This window comes from Sciurus vulgaris (assembly GCF_902686455.1).
Source record: "Sciurus vulgaris genome assembly, chromosome: 16".
Taxonomy (NCBI): Eukaryota; Metazoa; Chordata; class Mammalia; order Rodentia; family Sciuridae; genus Sciurus; species Sciurus vulgaris.
This window is the reverse complement of record NC_136477.1, coordinates 28,080,600-28,089,313: the sequence shown is the minus strand read 5'-3', so window position 1 is coordinate 28,089,313 and position 8,714 is coordinate 28,080,600. Positions and strand designations below refer to the sequence as shown.

At 40.0% G+C, this 8,714-nt stretch overlaps 1 long non-coding RNA gene across 1 annotated transcript; it reads right to left on the bottom strand.

Annotated features, from left to right (window-relative positions):
• Positions 1–1,568: 1,568 nt before the first annotated feature.
• LOC306646663 lies at positions 1,569–2,677 on the bottom strand. The gene is made up of 2 exons (XR_013759933.1): positions 2,454–2,677; positions 1,569–2,325 (listed from the first exon to the last, which is right to left on the bottom strand). It is a non-coding gene; the product is annotated as an uncharacterized lncRNA (long non-coding RNA).
• Between the last annotated feature and the right edge of the window lie 6,037 nt (positions 2,678–8,714).

Here is an 8,714-nt window from a genome sequence, read left to right as displayed (position 1 = left end):
ACTGAGAGTGTTAGAGCAAAGAGGTGTATGTGTGGCAATGTGGTCACATTCAGCATCCTTCTGCAGTGAGACTGGAAATGAAGGTATTGACAGGGAATCTTTAGTTTTCAGCTTAAGTTAGTGATTAATGGGTAGAAAAACCATCAGAGGGTGTAAGAAGTCTTTCCAACAAATATCTTTTAAGGTCGTACATGTATCAGACAGTGCCTAAGGTCTTAGAACCTGCATAATAACTAACCTTCTAAAAGGTTTTCTGAGAACATGCGGTAGCAGAAGCTGTCTTAAAGAAACCTGTAATTGATACTGTTTATCCAACTCCCTATCCTGTTCACAGACCTATGCTGTGTTTGGGTATCCACCCTTCTTCGCCAGCTACCTGCAGGAAAGGCTGGCCACAGGCCCAGCAGGCAGGTCCCCATTGCTCTCTAGCAGTCGTGGTTTTCCCATTTCCCTTTGCATAGATTGGTGTAGACATGGCCGTGTGATGTCATTCTGACCAATAAAACCGAAATCTGCAGGGGGATTCCAGGAAAGATTGTCTTGCTTCTAATAAAGACTCACAGGAAAAGATGGTCTTTTCTTCTTCTAGACATAACTGCAACCAGATGTGAAGGCTGGCCCTAGTGGCAGTCAGGCATCTTGTAGCCGTGATGGGGAAGCCATCCCCCCCAAACTGGAACTGAATCTAAAGTGCTTCTCCTCCCTGTCCCTCTCCTTCTCCCCCTCCTCCTTCTCCTCCTTCTTGTACTAGGATTGAGCCTTGCACATGTTAGGAAAATCCTCTACCACTGAGCTACAATGCACCCCTCCCCTTCTTTGTTGAGACTAGACCTCACTAAATTGCCCACTCAGACCTGGAACTTTGATCTTCCTGCCTCAGCTTCCCCAGTAGCTGGGGTCAGCAGCATGCACCACCACACCCAGTCACAGCACTTCCCCTAAAAATTAAAAAAAAAAAAAAAAATTACTGTTTGTTTGTTTATTTATTTACTTATTTATTTCGGTGCTGGGAATTGAACCCAGGGACATTCCATCACTGAGTTATATCCCCAGTCCTTATAATTTTATTTTTCTTAAAATTTCGAGACAGGATCTTGCAAACTTTCCCAGGCTGGCCTTGAACACGTGCTCCTCCTGCCTCAAACTCCCAAGAAGCTAGGATTTACAGGCCTGCGCCACCATGCCTGGCTAAAAAATTGCTAAGTTTAAATATTACCTAATGAAGCCTGTCTTCCAGTGTGACAAAGCAGCAGGATGGGAAGGAACTTGGTCCTTGAAAATGTTATTGAACCATGGAATTATCCAACCCTGGAGCTGTCCTGTCCTTGGGCTTCCAGCTGCAGGATAATAAATTTCCTTGTGTCAGCTAGATGAACTCAGGATTCTTTTAAAGGTTATGCTAAAAAAAATTCTGAGTGCTATTGAATTTATATGTGCACTTTTGATTCATAGTTTAAGCTCTCTGGCTATTGGGGAGGCTGAGGCAGGAGGATCACAAATTTGGGGCCAGCCTGGGCAATTTTGTGAGTCCCTATCTCAAAATAAAACTTTAAAAAAAAAAAAAAAAAAAAAAGGCAAGGGATAGCTCACTGGTAGAGCACTTGCCTAAGCATTCATGAGGACTTGGGTTCAATCCCCAGTACCACAAAAAGAATTAAGTCAGTGTCTTGGGTGGGTTCTTTAGTTGCTGAGCCAGAGACAGGGATGAGGGTGCATATGATTTCTTGAGGTTGTGCTTTCAGGAGAAACCAGTACAGGAGGGAATAAAATAGGATAGGAAAAAGGGACAGAGATGAGCAAGGTTGTGGTCTCAGGTAAAGTCTAGCTTTGGCCTGATCCATGAGAGGGAAACTCTGAAGCGTTGTCCAATATGGTATCCACTAGCTACTACATGTAGCCATTTAAATTTAAATGAACAGAAAGGAAATAAAATGTAAAGTTCAGTTCTTTAGTCACATGCTAAGTGCTCAAAGTTCATAGGAGAAGTCCACAGGTAAAGTCATCAGCCACAGCACTCATAGTAACTCCAAACTTACATTCAGAGTACCAACAGTGACCACTGATCACTGCGTCTAAGCAGGCACAAGCTGGGTATGCAGTACTTCTGGAAGAGTGGTTAGGTGACACACCTTCCCTTTGATCTGCACTGGGAATTCGAATTTTCCAGGGTTCTCCCCTAAAGAGCACCTTGAATTCCTGTCACTCTCAAGTGTCCAGACATATACCAACTGTATAAACAAATCTGATGAGTGGGTCACTCCTGTGATGCTCTTATTGAGGGAGGGACAATGGAGGCTCAGAGTACAGACTCTAAGGGAGAAAGACCTGGGGGCTGGGGAGATAGCTCAGTCGGTAGAGTGCTTGCCTTGTAAGCACAAGGCCCTGGGTTTGATCCCCAGTACCCCCCCCCCAAAAAAAAGAAAAAAGAAAAAAAAAAAAAAAGGGAGAAAGACCTGACCCAATGAATAAGACCTAGAAAAAATTGCCTGAACGTGAGGAGAGGGCCGAGGACTGTGGACAAATTTGCAGCTGCTGCTGGAACTGTCTCATCCAGCCACTGTCTCATTAAGAAAGATGAAGATATACTTAAAAAAAAAATACTCATCAAGATATAGTAGATTTTCCTATATTTTATGTCTATTTTTTGGTTGCCTTCTCACTTGACACAAATTTTGTAATCCCATCTTCTACAAACAGAATAAATGATTTAGTCTCTCCTCTTGCATGGTTGATGAGAAGTCATTGTTATTTTTTTTTTTTTTTTAATTTTTATTTTTTTATTGTAAACAAATGGGATACATGTTGTTTCTCTGTTTGTACATGGCACAAAGGCATACCATTTGTGTAATCATAAATTTACATAGAGTAATGTTGTTTGATTCATTCTGTTATTTTTTCCCTTCCCCCCACCCCTCCCACCCCTCTTTACCCTCTATACAGTCCTTCCTTCCTCCATACTTGCCCCCCTCCCTAACCCTAACCTTAACCCTAACACTAACCCTTCCCTCCCCCCCATTATGTGTCATCCTCCACTTATTAGCGATATCATTCGTCCCTTGGCTTTTTGAGATTGGCTTATCTCACTTAGCATGATATTCTCCAATTTCATCCATTTGCCGGCAAATGCCATAATTTTATCATTCTTTATGGCTGAGTAATATTCCATTGTATATATATACCACAGTTTCTTTATCCACTCATCAATTGAAGGGCATCTAGGTTGGTTCCACAGTCTGGCTATTGTGAATTGAGCAGCTATGAACATTGATGTGGCTGTGTCTCTGTAGTATGCTGATTTTAAGTCCTTTGGGTATAGGCCAAGGAGTGGGATAGCTGGGTCAAATGGCGGGTCCATTCCAAGTTTTCTAAGGAATCTCCACACTGCTTTCCAGAGTGGCTGCACTAATTTGCAGCCCCACCAGCAATGTAAGAGTGTACCTTTCTCCCCACATCCTCGCCAACACCTGTTGTTGCTTGTATTCTTGATAATCGCCATTCTAATTGGGGTGAGATGGAATCTTAGGGTAGTTTTGATTTGCATTTCTCTTATTACTAGAGATGTTGAACATTTTTCCATATGTTTGTTGATTGCCTGTAGATCTTCTTCTGTGAAGTGTCTATTTATTTCCTTAGCCCATTTGTTGATTGGGTTATTTGTATTCTTCGTGTAGAGTTTTTTGAGTTCTTTATAGATTCTGGAGATTAGCGCTCTATCTGAAGTATGATTGGCAAAGATATTCTCCCACTCTGTAGGCTCTTTCTTCGCATTGCTGATAGTTTCCTTTGCTGAGAGAAAGCTTTTTAGTTTGAATCTATCCCAGTGGTTGATTCTAGCTTTTATTTCTTGTGCTATGGGAGTCCTGTTAAGGAAGTCTGATCCTAGACCAATAAGGTGAAGATTTGGACCTACTTTTTCTTCTATAATCTGCAGGGTCTCTGGTCTGATTCCGAGGTCCTTAATCCATTTTGAGTTTAGTTTCGTGCATGGTGAGAGATATGGGTTTAGTTTCATTCTGTTGCATATGGATTTCCAATTCTCCCAGCACCATTTGTTGAAGAGGCTATCTTTTCTCCATTGCATATTTTTGGCACCTTTGTCTAGTATGAGAAAATTGTATTTATTTGGGTTTGTGTCCGTGTCCTCTATTCTGTACCATTGATCTACCTTTCTATTTTGGTACCAATACCATGCCGTTTTTGTTACTATTGCTTTGTAGTAGAGTTGAAGATCTGGTATTGCAATACCCCCTGTTTCACTCTTCCTGCTAAGGATTGCTTTAGCTATTCTGGGTTTCTTATTCTTCCAGATGAATTTCATGATTGCTTGCTCTATTTCTGTAAGGTACGTCATTGGGATTTTAATTGGAATTGCATTGAATTTGTATAGCACTTTAGGTAGTATGGCCATTTTGACAATATTAATTCTTCCTATCCAAGAACATGGAAGATCTTTCCATCTTCTAAGGTGTTCTTTAATTTCTTTCTTTAGTGTTGTATAGTTCTCATTGTAGAGGTCTTTCACCTCTTTTGTGAGATTGATTCCCAAGTATTTTATTTTTTTCGAGGCTATTGTGAATGGGGTAGTTTTCCTAATTTCTCTTTCTGAAGATTCATCACTTATGTATAAAAATGCGTTGGATTTATGGGCATTGATCTTGTAACCTGCTACTTTACTGAATTCACTTATGAGTTCTAAGAGTTTTCTGGTGGAATTTTCAGGTTCCTCTAAATATATAATCATGTCATCAGCGAACAGGGATAGTTTGAGTTCTTCTTTTCCAATTCGTATCCCTTTAATTTCTTTGGTTTGTCTAATTGCTCTGGCCAGAGTCTCAAGAACGATGTTGAATAGAAGTGGTGAAAGAGGGCATCCCTGCCTTGTTCCAGTTTTTAGGGGGAATGCTTTCAGTTTTTCACCATTTAGAATGATATTAGCCATGGGCTTAGCATAGATGGCCTTTACAATGTTAAGGAATGTTCCCACTATCCCTATTTTTTCTAGTGTTTTGAGCATGAAGGGGTGCTGTATTTTATCAAATGCTTTTTCTGCATCTATTGAAATAATCATGTGATTCTTGACTTTAAGTCTATTAATATGGTGAATTACGTTTATTGATTTCCTGATGTTGAACCAACCTTGCATCCCTGGGATGAAGCCCACTTGATCATGGTGCACTATCTTTTTAATATGTTTTTGTATGCGATTTGCTAAAATTTTGTTGAGAATTTTTGCATCGATGTTCATTAAGGATATTGGTCTGAAATTTTCTTTCCTTGATGAGTCTCTGTCTGGTTTAGGTATCAGGGTGATATTGGCTTCATAGAATGAGTTTGGGAGGGTTCCCTCCTCTTCTATTTTATGAAATACTTTGAGAAGTATTGGAATGAGCTCTTCTTTAAAGGTTTTGTAGAACTCGGCTGAGAACCCATCTGGTCCCGGACTTTTCTTTGTTGGAAGGCTTTTGATGACTTCTTCTATTTCAGTACTTGAAATTGGTCTATTTAAATTGTTTATGTCCTCCTCGTTCAGTTTAGGCAATTCATATGTCTCTAGAAACCTGTTGATGTCTTCGAAATTTTCTATTTTGTTGGAGTATAGATTTTCAAAATAGCTTCTAATTATGTTTTGTATTTCAATCCTGTCTGTTGTGATATTTCCTTGTTCATTCCGAATTTTAGTGATTTGGGTTTTCTCTCGTCTTCTCTTTGTTAGTGTGGCTAAAGGTTTATCAATTTTGTTTATTTTTTCGAAGAACCAACTATTTATTTTGTCAATTTTTTGTATTGTTTCTTTTGTTTCAATTTCATTGATTTCGGCTCTGAGTTTAACTATTTCCTGTCTTCTACTACTTTTGGTGTTGGTCTGTTCTTCTTTTTCTAGGGCTTTGAGCTGTAGGGTTAGGTCGTTTATTTGTTGAGTTTTACTTCTTTTATTAAATGCGCTCCATGAAATAAATTTCCCTCTAAGTACTGCTTTCATAGTGTCCCAGAGATTTTGATATGATGTTTCTTTGTTCTCATTTACCTCTAAGAATTTTTTAATTTCCTTCCTAATATCTTCTGTTATCCATTCATCATATAATAGCATATTGTTTAATCTCCAGATGTTGGAATAGTTTCTGTGTTTTACTCTTTCATTTATTTCTAACTTCAATCCATTATGATCTGATAGAATACATGGTAGGGTCTCTATCTTCTTGTATTTGCTAACATTAGCTTTGTGGCATAATATATGGTCTATTTTAGAGAAGGATCCATGTGCTGCTGAGAAGAAAGTGTATTCACTCTTGGTTGGATGGTATATTCTATAAATGTCCGTTAAGTCTAAATTATTGATTGTGTTATTGAGATCTATGGTTTCTTTGTTCAATTTTTGTCTGGAAGATCTGTCCAGTGGTGAGAGAGGCGTGTTAAAATCACCTAGTATTATTGTGTTATGGTCTATTTGGTTTCTGAAATTGAGAAGGATTTGTTTGACATACATGGATGAGCCACTGTTTGGGGCATAGATGTTTATGATTGTTATATCTTGCTGATTTATGCTTCCCTTAAGCAGTATGAAATGACCTTCTTTATCCCTTCTGACTAACTTTGGCTTGAAGTCCACACTATCGGAAATGAGGATGGATACTCCAGCTTTTTTGCTGAGTCCATGCGCATGGTATGTTTTTCCCCATCCTTTCACCTTTAGTCTATGGGTATCTTTTTCTATGAGGTGAGTCTCTTGCAGGCAGCAAATTGTTGGATTTTTCTTTTTAATCCAATCTGCCAGTCTATGTCTTTTGATTGATGAATTCAGGCCATTAACATTCAGGGTTATTATAGAGATATGATTTGGTTTCCCGGTCATTTGGTTCATTTTTTAAATTCTATTTATTTATTTCTTTGACACAACTTGTTTCCTCCTTTATTTGACAATTCTTTTAGGATAATTCCTCCCTTTGCTGATTTGCTGCTTTGTTTTTCATCTCTTCCTCATGGAATATTTTGCTGAGAATGTTTTGTAATGCTGGCTTTCTTTTTGTAAATTCTTTTAGCTTTTGTTTATCATGGAAGGATTTTATTTCATCGTCAAATTTGAAGGTAAGTTTTGCTGGGTATAAGATTCTTGGTTGGCATCCATTTTCTTTCAGGGCTTGAAAAATGTTGTTCCAGGACCTTCTAGCTTTTAGGGTCTGGATTGAAAAGTCTGCTGATATCCGTATTGGTTTCCCCCTGAATGTAATTTGGTTCTTTTCTCTCACAGCTTTTAAAATTCTGTCTTTATTTTGTATGTTAGGTATTTTCATTATAATGTGCCTTGGTGTGGGTCTGTTGTAATTTTGTGTATTTGGAGTCCTATAAGCCTCTTGAACTTGATTTTCCATTTCATTCTTCAGATTTGGGAAATTTTCTGATATTATTTCATTGAATAAATTGTTCATTCCTTTGGCTTGTTTCTCTAGGCCTTCCTCAATCCCAATAATTCTTAAATTTGGCCTTTTCATGATATCCCATAGTTCTTGTAGATTCTGTTCATGATTTCTTACCATCTTCTCTGTTTGTTCAACTTTGTTTTCAAGGTTAAATATTTTGTCTTCAATGTCTGAGGTTCTGTCTTCCAGGTGTTCTATCCTATTGGATATGCTTTCTATGGAGTTCTTAATTTGGTTTATTGTTTCTTTCATGTCAAGGATTTCTGTTTGGTTTTTTTTCAATATCTCTAACTCTTTATTGAAATGATCTTTTGCTTCCTGTATTTGCTCTTTTAACTGTCGATTGGTGCGATCATTCAATGCTTGCATTTGCTCTTTCATCTCATCGTTTGCTTCTCTGATCATTTTAATTATGTACATTCTGAACTCCTTTTCTGTCATTTCTTCTGCCATGCTGTCATTGGGTTTTATTGATGTAACATCTAGATTTGTTTGCAGCATTTTCTTTCCTTGTTTTCTCATATTGTTCAGGTATCAGTTGACCGCTGAGATATTGCAGATTTCCTCTATTGACTTACAATGTCCCTGAAGATTTCTATATATATCCCCCCTTAGCCTTCAGTAGGCTGAAGTCTTGGAGGAAGTTGATAATGCGGAGCTCCACAAGGAAGCTGCCTCTCTAGGAGTGGTGGCCTTCAGGAGGGGTATAATCCCTGCTAGTGGGCAGAGGTGCCTCCACTTGTTGACCAATGGTCATCCAAAGGGGACCTAGGCTGCGGGCTGAGGCAAGGCCTGTTTGGGCCTGAGTCTCTAGTTTTACCGTCCTTGTGGGGAAACCTCACCCGGCAGGGAAGACTCACCCGGTGGGGAAGTCTCGCTGGTCAGTACCCTCCTAGAGGTTCCCCTCAATTACAGCTACCGCCTGGGCTGGGCTGCCTTCCTCTTCAAAGTTCTCAGGGGCCCGGCCCTACCTCCTGGGCCTGGGAGCCTCACCCTTCGCAGATGAATCTCCTTAGGCTGCCCCTCCTCAGAGAATATGCCCTCAGGCCTGGAACCTTTGCTCCGCCCTAAGCCTGTCTCTGTGCGGCTCTTCCACCCAGAAGCCTCCTAGATCCTGGGACCCTGCTCTGCCCCTAATTGCCTGGCTATGCGGCCCCTCCTCTGAGCAGCCACCTGGGGCCCCGTACAATCTCTCTGAGTCCCAGAGACCCGCCACACGCCTCTTCCTCCAGACAGCTGCCCAGTATTCCGGTGCGGTCACTAGGAGTCCAAGAAACTCACTGCTTGCCTCCACCTCCC